The sequence below is a fragment of the Amborella trichopoda genome, chromosome 6, assembly GCF_054954075.1.
Source record: "Amborella trichopoda isolate Santa Cruz 75 chromosome 6, AtrichopodaSantaCruz75HAP2 v2.0, whole genome shotgun sequence".
Classification (NCBI taxonomy): domain Eukaryota; kingdom Viridiplantae; phylum Streptophyta; class Magnoliopsida; order Amborellales; family Amborellaceae; genus Amborella; species Amborella trichopoda.
The window spans coordinates 5,983,159-5,997,637 of NC_142341.1; the positions used below are offsets into that span (position 1 = coordinate 5,983,159).

Below are 14,479 nucleotides of genomic sequence, written 5' to 3' on the forward strand. Positions count from 1 at the left end.
ATCTGACCTTAAAATTTCAAAAAATTACTAAAAATCAATATACATAATCTTAGAGTAAAGATCCTATGAAGACACTCCCACACCCATTGTGTGTATGATCCCAAATGATCGCCATTAAATTTTGCACAGATCTCTAAAAAAGTTATCATATGGGTGTGTGACTTGAGTATTCTAGAGATATTTATCAAATTTAATTGTGATCCTTTGAAGTCCTACACACATGGGTGTGGGAGGGTCTCATAAGATCCTACGCACTTGACTTTGGGTTTTCAAGAAAAAATGGGGGTAATACATTATGAATTTCCATTATCTTGCAAAAGTTAGTGAATATTGAGATGTTGTTTCCAATTTGAAGGTCTGATCATATTCCCATTGTATTTCCATCCATTATTTCATGGAGCTTTTCTCTTTCTAGAGATGATGAGGGAAGAACTATTGGTTTTGAGGTGTGCTTAAGCTTTTTGCTATGGTGATCTCGGTTTTTATGTATTTGGTATTGTTTGTAATGTGATGAGAGAAACATGTCATGAGGTGTGTATGTGCCATTTAAATTTTCAAATGATGGCCGGGCGGTAAAAAATTTAGCTTATAAATTTTTTATTTTTAAGGGGAAAAGAGAAGGAAAAATCTAGGTTATTATCCCTTAATTTTTTTATATAATTGGAATTTTAGTTCCGTTGTCCAAAATCCCGGCAAAACTTATATCAGACCCTATTCTCTGTCTGTTCGTGGAGAGAGAGAGAATTCGTAATTGGTGTCATGAAGTTCAATGTTGGTACCTTTTGTGAAATTATGAAGTGAGAGTTTCTTATCCCCTTCTTATTGGGCAATGATGTCATATCATTGTCTTATTGTAATATAGTGGAAGCGCACTTTTAGAAAATCATATTTATAGTATTGTATGACTTTAAAATTTCCACACACCTTCTGCTCATCCCAATGGTCAATCCCTAAAGAAGTAAAATTCAATTTGCATCTTAATGCTCAAAATGAATCTCCTCCAATAATGAATTTTTTTTTAGGTAAGTTCCAACAATAAACTTAGACCATCCATTTGGTGAATTTCAAGATTTGGGCATTTACAAACTCAAAATAAACTTCTTATTTTTTTTTGGCATTGTTCATCTAATGATAATAACATCATCTAGAAAATTTGGAAAGAGAAAAATACTTTTGAGGCCTAGATCTAAGTGTGTCACCAAAATAGACGGTCTATATTAATTGAGCTAAAAGAACATTTTTAAGACGTGTTTTTAAATTTTGGTTTTTTATAATTGTTCATTAGAATAAAAATAATATATATCTAAAAAGGTCAAACAAATGACCCCAACATAATTTTTTAATATTGTTTTACTATATTACCATACAACCTTTACAAATCACTCCCCTTTTTTATTTTTCATTATTTGTTTGAGTATTTATATAACGTACTCCTTTGACTGTGGGTGTTTTAGTTGTAAGTTCATGTAAAATATACCACTTTATTTAGACCGTACCCCAAGAGGACGAGGGTATACTTCAAGGTCCCCATGAGGGAATTTGCCTTTTGTCCCACACCAAGGCCTTGAAGTGTAACGGTGAGTAGGTGGGATACAATAACGTTAGTAGGATGAGAACTTGAACGTGGGGTGTGGGGTTGTCCTAGGAGGGTGGAACTGAAAGAAAAGATCTATGTGATCATTTATGGGGGAATATATATATATATATATATATATATATATATATATATATATATATATTTTTTTTTTTTTTTTTTTTATCTCTTTTTTTTTGGCAAAAGATCACTTATTGTAATAAGATAAATTTCAAAATAAAATCAACATAACAATAAAACCAAGATCTTAACAACTTGATATAATTGAAATAACTATGCACTATGCTTGATAATATAAGATAAGATTGTAAAAAACAAAAGGAAGAGTGCAGGAGATTACCTCAACCAGGCTTATTACACACCACACCGAGTCACCACCATCCGATGGCGCGAGATCAACGGTCTAGCTTCAATCTCGAACTGGGAAAGCAAATTTCGACCAAGCCACACCAATGAAACGTGAACCCCTTTGATCACAAACTCAAACCCTAGGTAAATTCTCTTAGCAATCTAGTTTGAGAGAGATGGATTCTCTTTTTGCTAAACCCTAAAACCCGTATCCGTAAATCCATATTTGAAAGATAGGAGAGAAGAATTCCATAGCCTAAATCTTTAGGCTATGGAGAGAGAGAGAGATCAAACATAAGAGAGATAAACTTTCTTAAGAGAGAGAGAGAGAAATATAAGGTGTAGAGATTTTTTTGTAGAGACAATCATTTTTTATAGATTAGGGTTTTTAGGGTTTTATTTGGCTTGCCTCTTCTGATGAGATTGAACATAGACTGTCGATCAATGGTGACTTGTGGGATGAGAGATCTGAGTCATCCATTTCATAATGGGTCATTAACATTATGGAAGATGCATGAATCATTATCTCCCTTTCCTAAACTATTTTCCCATTAATAGAATTTAAATAAATTAAATCTAATCAAAATATTGTGCATACCATAAAATAACACAAGTCTATTCAATCTTTTCACAAAATCTTTCAAAGATATATCAAGTCAATATCACCATATGGCCACATGCCATATTACCAAAAAGTAGGAAAGAGAATAAGGGTGGGGCGTACCACCCAAGGGAGGTGCTCATGGGCCCCACCTTCTAAAAAATATGACGGGCCTATGTGCACAATGGCTCCCCATGATATTTTTATATATTTAAACTTAATAAAAGGATTTTAGAATATTTATTTGAATATGTAAAATCAATATCTTTAATTTTATAAATCCAAAAAATTATAAATAAAATATTCAGGGTTTTATAAAAATTCAAATAATATTTTTAAAATAATTTTCATCATAAAACAAACACAATTAAATTAATTAGATGGGAAAAAGATTCATATAGTTTAAAAATCAACAATCATGGGGCACTCCACCTTCAACTGTGGACTACAGACCACACTGGCTTTATCAGACCGACCTAATGCTTCCCATTATCTACAGTTCAAGCAGAGGCTCATTAGCGGGTCACCAAAGTCAGGTCGATGAATCAAAGGGTCGCTATCCCAGTCCGTGGATTATAGGTCCTCCCCTAGAGATGAGTTAAGGTCATCACGACCTGATGCGACCACAGCTCTATGGCGCATAGGGGTATCTCTCGCATATGCATACACTTCACCCAAAAAGGTGGATTTCTGGCTTTCCCGAACAATCTATCGATATGCATGTTGTGCGTGGTACATCGATGAGGTTTTACCCCCTATCTCTATAAGCCACCATCACACACAAGGGTCATACAGTCCTTCGACTCACTCATCCGGACATATTCTTTGACCTCACTAAGGGCTAACCGATTAGAACCCTTCTCGGTTTGTTCTTTATGCTCAAGTAACATGGGTCTTTTCCAACTGACTGGCCTAGATCATCAAGCATAGTCCGATATCTACAAACATTATTTGTTAGTATGGTCTACGAGGGACCACACTCCCACTGAGTTCATGTTCCACTATATCATTTCATTTTACAATCACTCATAAGGCCTCTAAAGGCCACATAAACCCAACAGGAGCGTCATAAATAAACAATCAAAAGGCTTGCCCTTATGATTGGAGGGGTGGCCTAGCCCTCTTCATTTTAAAAAAAATCAAATACCAACGTAATATAAATAAAAGTAAATAAAAAATTGGAGATTTTGATAGAACCGGCGGGTTCTTGATATTTAACAAATTTAGATCCGGTGGTTCCAAATATGGATCACCAATTTGTAAAACATTGTTTTGGAATCAGCTTGACTGATTGTCGATTTGGATCAGCTGGTTCCATCATGGATCACTGATTTTTAAAACATTTCTTTTTAAGAGTTCTCATCACCCATAAAGGTGCGTGACAAATGAAAAAAAAAAAAATGGAATGGGGGAGAATTAAGGTGATTTTGGGCTTCCACAAATCACAACCTCACACCTCCCAATCCTAATCTAACTTGGGCAATACTGAATGGGATTAGCATTTTTTGAAAGAAAAAGTATATAATGAAACCATTTACCTTTGATATAAGATAGTCACAATTACTTTTGACTATTGGATGTGAAATTGGGTGGCTGCATTTATTCCATTGACCAAGCTCAAAGTTCAATTTTTTTTTTGTTTGAACTTTGTGACACACTTAAGCTATCCAATTTCACATTCAATGTGATCCATAGAGCAAAGATAAATGGTCTCATTTTATACAATCCCTTTTCGAAATCCCTACTATATAGTACGATGTAAGATAAGTTCACATAGGCAAGTATAATAGTGGACCTCTCTTCAAAAAGCTAACTCTTGATCTACTTGAAAAACAGGTTGGGGCCTGTCTTCCGCGATAAATTACCCAAAAAATAAATAAAAATAGTGGGCCTCTCTACGGGCGTGAGTTAATCGATGGTGGCTGACCCTTTGGAGCAACATACTCTTTACCCCATGGGATTATTTTATACTCAATGTCTTTCCGGATTTTGTCAAGAGGCTGATATACCCTATAGGCTGTGACTATAACATGGGGCACAGAGATCAACAGTCTATGATCCAACTTATTTCACAAAGGAAAAAGTTTATATAAGGTCGAAGCTCTGAACAATCAAATGAAGTTGTGCCTTAAAACACACTATAAGAAGTTGTTTCAATGCCGAAAAACCCTCAAATCCAATCTTGACCTTGAGATACATGGATGTATAAAAAAGAAAAATAGTTAAAGTCTTGAAAATAGTGTATCTTGTAATACATTATCTAGACCATTAATTTTCAATATCTTTAAGTGTTTATAGATCTACTTAATCTACACTAATTTTTAAACTTTAAATTTTATAAGTAAAGATGAAAATAAATTTTCAGATCATCATAAAGATTTTCGATACTGAAACGATATTTTTCGAAATTATTTTAAAGTACGCCTTACTTTGAAAGTTTAGGGCTTCATCCTTATACAAACCACACCCTTTCACAAACTGTGGAAGTCATCGGTTCATCTCCGATCAAGAATAAAGACTACGGAGAATGTCCGGTTTGTTTAGACCATGGTTTACTCAACGATTACAATTTATGGTAGTTTGAATTCCCACAAAGTCTATAATTATCATTATCTGTTAACTCTATATTCCGATTTTAAAATATTTAATTTTTTTTACTACTTTTCCGAAATTTCCTAGTTTTTGTGTCGTCTCCATGACCTTTTTTTTTTTTTTTTTTTTTGTGGGAATTTTTAATCATGACATTCAAGATTTTCCAAATTTTGAGAGAGCTAAGATAAGAGAAAGTAGACTTGGGTTGGCTCGCCATGTACAATATAAATCCAGTGCTGCACCTATTAAGAGGTGTGAGTTGGTTTAAATAGAAGGCTCAAAAGAACATGATTAGTAGTAGTAACACAAGATAGGGCGACTTATGCCCTCACTAAGGGTATGACCTTGATAATGGGGTTGGGATCGGTGGTAGCACCACTTGTGCCCCAGCTATTCGATTATCACCTAACACATTAAAAAACCACTAACAATTTTAAAAATGGGTAGGGTATAGAGCAAAATGACAGATCATAATTCATGTCGAAAACCCCACATGGTTAGAAAAATGCTCTAATGATGATGATGGGTCAATAGTTTCTAAAAATTCTATTTCAAATAAATTTTGTATCATTATCATCATCATCATTTTTATTTCCACAACCACCACCACCACCACTGTGATGTTGTTGTAAGACTGGGTCTATGAAAAATTTTCACATGGAACTAGGAGTGTGTATCCTCTTATAACGTATTTTTCTATGTATGGGTGCAGGTCGTCCCATGTAGGTGTTTTTTACATGATTGTTTATGCCTTCACTCCTCTCTTTCTTATGTGCAACGCACTCAACTAGTAAAAGCCAAAAATTAACTATTATACTGATTTTGTAAAGTGGTTTGGCAATTTAGAAAATATTTTTTCTACTATTAATACTTAAAATTTTATTTAGAGAAGTTTATCAAATGAAAAAGTATATAATAAGACCATTTATCTTTGGTAAAAAATGATCACAATTAATTTTGACTATTGGATGTGAAATTGTATGGTCGAATTTATTCCATTGACCATGTACAAACTTCAAAAGAAAATTTTTTCAAACTCTATGACACACCCAAGCTATCAAATTTCACATCATATGGTTATAAACAATTGTGATCACCTTGTATCAAAGGCAAATGGTCACATTGTATACAATCCCTTATCAAATTACACTTAAAAGTAGTCCCACATTTTATCATCTGTCCACCTTTCTTTCGATCAACTTCCAAATAGCTCATCAATTAACATGTCATCTTGAATTTATAATTTATTAAATCATAGCTAGAACAGAATGTTAAATAGTTTAATTTTTAGGTGTTAATTGAAAATTTTCTCTTCAATTTATAACAATTTAAAATATGAGACTCAAAATTTATTTACAATAACATCAGTTGAAAATGAGGGATATGACACATGAAACATGCAATTACTTTTCTTGTTTGGAATAGAGATTGAAGGTTTCTTTAGGTAACAATGTTTTAATTAAAAAATAGTAGTTTATGAAAATTAGAAAGCATATATGTCGAATAAGAAATTTCACACCATCAAAATCTTTTTCTTATTTCAACTGTGATTTTATTTTTTTAATTCCTACTTATAGAAAACTTCTAAAACTGAGAAGAGAGAGAGATTTTTTGAGACGAAGTACCAGCTATTTGGCATATTTATTTTAGAGGAATCATACATGTCAACTGCAGGATTATTATTATTATTCTTATTATTATTTGAATGTTAGGATTATTTTCTTTTCACAGGAGCAATATATATATCAAGTGCAGGATTAAAGGGATAAGTAGAGACATCTCTCAGCCATGTCCCCAATTCTCCTCCTTGGTCCCCCAGAAGTCGAACACCCCCCAAAACAAACCCAAAATACCAGTGACACATTCATGGACCTCCTAAACCAATTCTTCGGGAAGCATGGGTCGAACGTGGGTCATGGACCTCCTAAACCAATTCTTCGGGAAGCATGGGTCGAACGTGGGTCATGGACCTCCTAAACCTTTACTCCGTGAAACTGGTCACCGGAAACCAATTCTCCGGGGAACTGGTCATGGGTCAACTCCGCCAGCTTCCCAATAACTGGAAACCCCTGCCTTCACTTCTTCTTCCATATTGTTCCCTATACTCCACCCAAAAAAAGGCACTAACCATTTCTCTCTGGCTTGGAACCACGATATCCTCTGACTACCCTCAAACTCATTGCTCAGCTTCGAGGAATTCGAGGCCAAGGCAAATCAGATGCAGAAAAAATGTACACAGCTGCCCTATGGCTTCACCAAAACCTTAGCCAAAAATGCCCACGTCTTTGGGGAGTTTGGATATTTAAAGGACTTGCCCGAGATCCCCTTTCTATTGATCGAAGCACCTGTTAGTGTATATATTGTATGGGCATATATCTCTTAATTAAATTAGGTGTCTAGAATTATGACAATATTAGTTAGTAATTATCAATACCTGTTGATATCTATCCATAATTGTTGGTGTCTATCCAGAATTGTTACTAGCCTTATATTTGTATAAGGTGTTATATATTCTTTATAAATCAATAAAGAGAGAGTTATTTACAATATTCTGAGTTTCTAATATGGTATCAGAGGTCAACCTCAGATCTGAGCTCGTGCCTCAGATTTGAAGTTGTCAGATCTGAGCTTGGTTTCAAATTCGTTCCGACTCTTTGTCAAACAGTTGCACCCAATCTGATGTTGTCTTTCTCTCTCTAAAGTGATCTCGACAGATAGTCGGGTTTTCTTTATTTTGGTGATCCGTACGGATTTTATCTCTCTCCTTCTTGATTCAAGAACCCAACAGAATCCCAGAAACTCTCTTAAAAAAAAAAAAAAAAGTCTCTCTCTTTTAGGTTGACGTCCACAAGCATTTTAGGTTGAAGCATGCATGGAAAAGCTTTGTGCACCCCTTAGCCCCGCACCCATATTTCCAACTATTCTTCTCATCCCTTATTTATTTTTCTTACCAAAGGATCCAGGAAGTCATCATTATTAATCAGTCTTGACCATGCAATTCGAATTTGCTTATTGCACTTTGAAGGATCCAGCACAAAGGAAAATCTGACCCCTGATCTCGGTATTATCATAAAAAAGACTCCCCTTTTACACAAAAACTTCAGCTCTCCTCTTCGTCCATAGTTGAATCAATCAATACTCTCAGTTTAATGAGAGAAACTCATAAACCAAGGAAGTACTGCCAAAGGCCTCAGATTCGCTTTCGACTCATCTGTTCTCTGCTGAGTTGTGTTTTGACTCTTTATCGAGTCGTGTTTCAACTCTCTGCAAAACAACCTTTATCTCTGTTCTGGACTGCGAGTTACTGAATCTGTCTCGAACTGCGAATTGCTAAATCTATCTCGGACTGCGAGTTGCTGAATCTATCTAAGACTGCAAGTTGCTGAATCTATCTCAAATCCACACCGAGTTTTGTTAGCTCTTCCAAGTGGCATTCTATTTTCTCAGCTGTCTCGACCGTTTTTTGTCTCCTGTGAAGATCTGGAGTTTTCTCAGTTGTCTCATCCTTTATTTTTCTCACTAAAGGATTCAGGGAGTCATCACTTTCAATGGGTCTTGACCATGCAATTCGAATTTGTTTATTGCACTTTGAAGGATCCAGCACAAAGGAAAATCTGACCACTGATCTTGGCATTACCACAAAAAAGACTCCCCCTTTACACAAAAACTTCAGCTCTCCTCTTCGTCCATGGTTGAATCAATCATTACTCTCAATTTATAGTGAGAGAAACTCATAGACCAAAGAAGCACTGCCAAAGGCTTCAGATTCACTTTCGACTCATCTGTTCTCTATCGAGTCGTGTTTCGAGTCGTGTTACGACTCTCTGTCGAGTCGTGTTTTGTCTCTGTTCTAGCTTGTGTTTTGGACTACTAGTTGCTGAATCTGTCTCGAATTACGAGTTGTTGAATCTATCTCGGATCCATACCACGTTCTCTGTTGGTGTTTTCAAGTGTCATTATGTGATTGTTGTTCAAGCAATCTGAGCATGGAGACCACTGCTTCTATTAGGCACGCCATGCACATGAAGACTTGAAGATCGAACTCATTCATTTTTGCAACTTATTGTTCAGTTTATGCTACTTATTGTTCAAACTCCAGCTGCTTTGTGTAAAAGCATCTTGAGTTTGAAAGGAAGTGTTAGTGTATATATATCTCTTGTATGGGTATATATCTCTGGATAAGATTAGGTGTCTAGAATTATGAAGCCATTTTTATGGAGCCTATTTATAGAATTGTATGATGATCTTTATAAAAGAGCTACATTATAGGAAATCTTCAACAAAGCTCAACCCAAAATCCTCAAAGCTTGGAGAAGATTTTGGACTCTGCAAACAGTCGTTTCATACTGATAAGTACGTACTTGTTTAAGTGCTCGTTGAGATTGAATCGCTCTCGTGGAGTCGAACACTCCTACCGGCTCTGCTTTAACCTTAATCTCTCTCGTGGAGTCGAACACTCCTACCGGCTCTGCTTTGACCTTGAATCTCTCTCGTGGAGTCGAACACTCCTACCGGCTCTGCTTTGACCTTGAATCTCTCTCGTGGAGTCGAACACTCCTACCGGCTCTGCTTTGACCTAGCGACCTGGTCTTGTCTTATAGATGAATTTTTTTTATCAAAATGTTTCTCTGATTGCTCAAGACATCTCTTTTCAACTGAGGAACAAAACAAGATCATTTTGTTATATTTTTAGTAAAATAGTGAAGGATATTCTATTAGTAATGCCCAAAGGGGTGGAGGGGATCCGTATTTGTTGTTCAGGTCGATTAAAAGGTACAGAAATAGCCAAAACTGAATGCAAAAAGTATGAAAAAACATCTCGTAATGTATTTCACCAGAAAATAGATTATACTCCTACAGAAGTATCTACTCGTTACGGAATCTCAGGTGTCAAAGTGAGGATCTCATATAGTAAAAAAAAAGAGGGACGTGCTATATCTGAAACGTACGAAATATAGTAAATATCGTAAAGGTAGATGTAGTAGGGGTCGCGAACCAAATGGTACAAAACTTGGTTATGGAAGATATGGCACAAAAAGTTGTGGAGCTGGTCGACTTTCATATCGAGCCATTGAAGCAATGCGTCGTGCTATGAGCGGACAATTCCGAAGAAATGGTAAGATATGGGTAAGAGTTCTCGCGGATCTCGCTATTACCAGTAAACCTACAGAAGTTAGAATGGGAAGAGGAAAAGGGAATCCTACGGGTTGGATTGCTCGTGTGTCTACGGGACAAATCCCATTTGAAATGGATGGTGTGAGTTTGTCAAATGCTCAACAAACCGCTACATTAGCGGCACACAAACTATGTTCGTCAACCAAGTTTGTTTAGTGGTTGTAACGTAATTGGTTACTGGAGAGAAACCGGGCTAGTACTCAAAAGAATTAGGTGAAGTGTTGTGTTTGTTCCTGAACGATGGAAGTGAAAAGACACTAAGGGAGAGTCCTTTCTTTTTACAATCGCTGAAATTGTATGACGAACATGCCTTCTTGTTTCAGGCGTACGACTCGAAGACGTAATTTCAATCTTCCGGCCTTTGGTAGTAGTAAAAAAACGAAAAAAGAAGAGCTAAGATTCAGGAAAGGAAGACCTTAGGTTAGGGTATTAGTTCCATTTGTTCAATGTAAGTAGTTTTCTTTTTATCCCTGGCGCTCGGCCTTATCGTGATTGCCTTCCTTTAGCCACCCAACAGAACACCCCTTCGAATCATCAGTTCAATTATGAATGATGAGGAAAGAAAGGCCGGGAAGGGCAGTCTTTATGGGGAGGGGGGGGGGGGGGGGGGGGGGGGGGGGGAAAGCCTGTATGTTTCTGGGGGGTGGGGGCTATCTATTTAGAAAGGGATCAGTCTCTATCCATCCATCCGAATACCACCGTAGGCTACCAAGTCAGTCTATTCCGGTGGTTGGTATATAAAAAAAATGAAGCAACACACTCAAACATGAACAGTTGGTTGGTGAGCTAGCTGCATTACTTGTGAGTCAACCCCCGCACATGGGCAAGCAGCGGAGGTCAGATCAACGCGAGGGCCACATACGTACATCAGTCGCATCTGTATAGTGTTGTTAGCAAGTTCAAGGCAGCGCACCATAATTGTTCCTAGTCTCTATTAGCAGAGAGCCTACTGAGTTCCCGGGGTCGAGCTGAGGCAGCCCGCTAGGCATGCATAATGCAGCAGCCCACTGGGCCTGCATGACGCAGAAACCCGTTGGGCTTGCATGACACAGCAACCAAACCTCGGGAACTCATAAGAGCCAATAATTATCAATAACTATTGATGTGTATCCAGAATTGTTGATGTCTATCCAGAATTGTTACTAGCCGTATATTTATATGAGGTTGTGTAAATTCTTTATTAATCAATAAAGAGAGAATTCTCTATAGTATTATGAGTTTCTAATAGGACGTGATGCTCGAAAACTCAAAAGAGAAGAACACGAAAGAAGGGAGAGTGAATTAGAGAAGAAAAAATTGTGTCGAAAGGATCAAAATGTGTTGGTATATTACCCGGAAAAGCGCTAATCCAATCAAGAAATCGAACTGCCCGAGAGAAGATCGCGTGGCTTAGGCCCTTGCAAGGTGCAGGGCTTCGAAGGTCAAAGGCAAGGAAGAGAGAGAGGTTAAATCATGCAAGGAGAGCATTGGAGAGGTATGATTCTGACCCCCAATACAGATATCTCCATGATGGGATTTCAGAAATTTTTGCCAAGGTAGCACCAAATCCCTGACCCTCGCAGCCAAATGGTGCCCATCTTTGGACTCTTCGTATAATCGAGAAAGTATCGCAAAAAGGATGTTCCCTAAAGATTCAGACCCAGAATACAAGAGGTATTACGCCTACTGGGTTCGAGATAGGCTGAGAAAATATGTGCTCGTGCCTCTTCGAAAAGCCCTTCAGCTGCCCGAAATCTATATGAGCACAAATCGATGAAGCACTCTACCTTATGACAGAGTAGCCTCAGTGGCCATGAAAACCTATAAGAAGCTCTTTCGAAAGCATGACGCAGAGAGGTTTGAGAGCTTTCTAGGAGAAGTAAAGAGAGGGGAGAAAAAGATAGCAGCTGGGGCTTTGCTTCCTCATGAGATATTGGCTTCTCGTGAAGACCAGGTGGCTGAGCTTCAATGGAGGAGAATGGTTGAGGACGTGAAAAAGCAAGGGAAGCTTAGCAACTGCTGAGCTGTTTGTGATGTTTCAGGATCCATTACGGGTACACTGATGGAGGTCTCTGGTTTCAGATCTTAGCGAAGAGCCATGAAAGGGGACTCTGGTAACTTTCTCATGCAATCCCCAAATACACAAAATTGAAGGGGAAACTATCTTTGAGAGGAAAGAGTTGGTGGAAACAATGGAGTGGGGCGGCAACACTGATTTTCAAAAGGTTTTTGATCTGCTTTTGATTTGTTTTCAGCGATATTGAGTTCGATCAGGCCTCTATGAAGAATTGGGAGCCTGATTATATGGTGATAGAGAGGAAGTTCAGAGAGAGAGAGAGGATATGAGAAGCCTCCTCAGATTGTGTTTTGGAACCTTAGGGACTCAAGGTCTTTCCCAGTGGTGAGTGGGCAAGAAGGGGTGGCACTAGTGAGTGGGTTTTCAAAGAATTTGAAGAATTTGCTGAAGGGGTTCATGGATAATGGAGGAGAGAAACTCTGAGCTCATAATAGAGGCTTCTATAACAGGGAAGCTTTTTGATAAACTAGTTGTCATAGACTGAACCATAATTAGGGAATGACTTGAATGAGGAAATCTAAATTGTTAATGCAGAGAGAGAATTGAATGAAATTTTTCTTTTGCTTCTTTTGTTATTTATTTCTCTAAACTAAGGATTTGGAAAGATGATGCAATTGCATATTACTAATGGACCAAATAAGCAAAGCCTCGTCTCATAACTCATTGAAAATAACCTTTATATTGATCTTCTCAGTTTGAATATTGTGTTTTGTGAAAAAAAAAAAAAAGTTTGAAAATCTAAAAATAATGTAAATTGCAACAAATTATCTAGGTCGTCTACTTTGGGCTAAAAGTAAGTATTATAGATCCGCAAGATTGGTACCATTTTTTGAGTTTCTAATTTTATTGTTGATGTTGGAAATTGATTTTAGAGCCATCATGGAGATTTCCATTATCGAAAGTGCTTTTTAGATAAAGATTTGAGGTGAAGCTTTATTTTGTTCTCATAGAGCCTAAGCCTTATAGAAACTTCATCCATTTGTAAAATGATTTTGCAAGTGGGGGAATAACGATATATTGTTAAACCAAATCCATTTTATTCCAAAATTTAGAGGTAAAAAATCAGGTCAAACATACAAATCACTAAAAAATAAGTAATATTAAATAATCGTGAAAGATATAATTATGATTTGGATTTTTTGATGGATACAACAAAATCCTTAAACAATATATTTGTCTTATAACAAATTTTTGTCAATATTTTCATTAGATACAACAACAATGCTCACTTTGATGGATTTATTGGGAGCGCATAATGGAACAACAACAAAAATACTAAACACAATTATTACATTAATATAATAATAAGAATTGTAACCTTATAGGATTACTCTTAAATATAGCAAAAAGAAGACCCTTAGTTTAGTTTGGGATTGAAGTTAACAAAAGCATAAAAAACCTAAAAATATGACGGTAGGAAAAAGTTTACATAAGGGCTCAGTTTTATACCGTACGGCAAGGTGCACCTAAAAATCCCACTAGTGAAGGTTGTTCTTATGCCGGAAAACCTTCAAATCAATGATCTCGACATCAAGATTCATAAACATGAAAAAAAAAAGATGGGATTTCTAGTCCTAAAATAGTTCATCTTCTAACCTATTATATGAACCATCTATTTTTAAGTATTCATAGATCTATTGATCGTCACTATTTTTAAAATTTTAAATTTCATAATCGGAGGCGACAATAAACTTTCATATAAGGCCTTGTTGCACCCAAACTACATTTTCAACATAGTTTTGAAACGCACCTTACTTCAAAGGTATAAGGTTGATACCTTATACAAACCTCACCCATGACAAAAAGGGCCATCCGAAGTGTGTTATTTTATACACTAATAAAATAACAAAAACCCCATAAAGGTAATATTAAACAAACTTATACATACAAAAAGCAAGCAAATAGTACTAATCAAACTTCTACATACAAAAATAAAGCGAGACGCAGTTTAGGCCTGACAATGGGCTCGTCAGCCCAACCTAGCCTGGACCAAAAGAGATGGCCTAACCTGGGCTGGGTCATGATAAGGCTAGCAGGCCTAGCCCTATTTTTTTTTTTTTTTTCTTTTCTTCTTCCTTACTCTTAGGGCTAGGCCTGCCCAACCCAGGTCAGG

General features: G+C 36.7%; 1 pseudogene across 1 annotated transcript; it reads left to right on the forward strand.

Annotated features, from left to right (window-relative positions):
* Window positions 1-11,595: 11,595 nt before the first annotated feature.
* On the forward strand, window positions 11,596-12,938 carry LOC105420674 (uncharacterized; annotated as a pseudogene). Its single transcript, XR_016058405.1, has one exon. The product of XR_016058405.1 is annotated as an uncharacterized LOC105420674 (transcript).
* The last annotated feature ends 1,541 nt before the right edge of the window (window positions 12,939-14,479 follow it).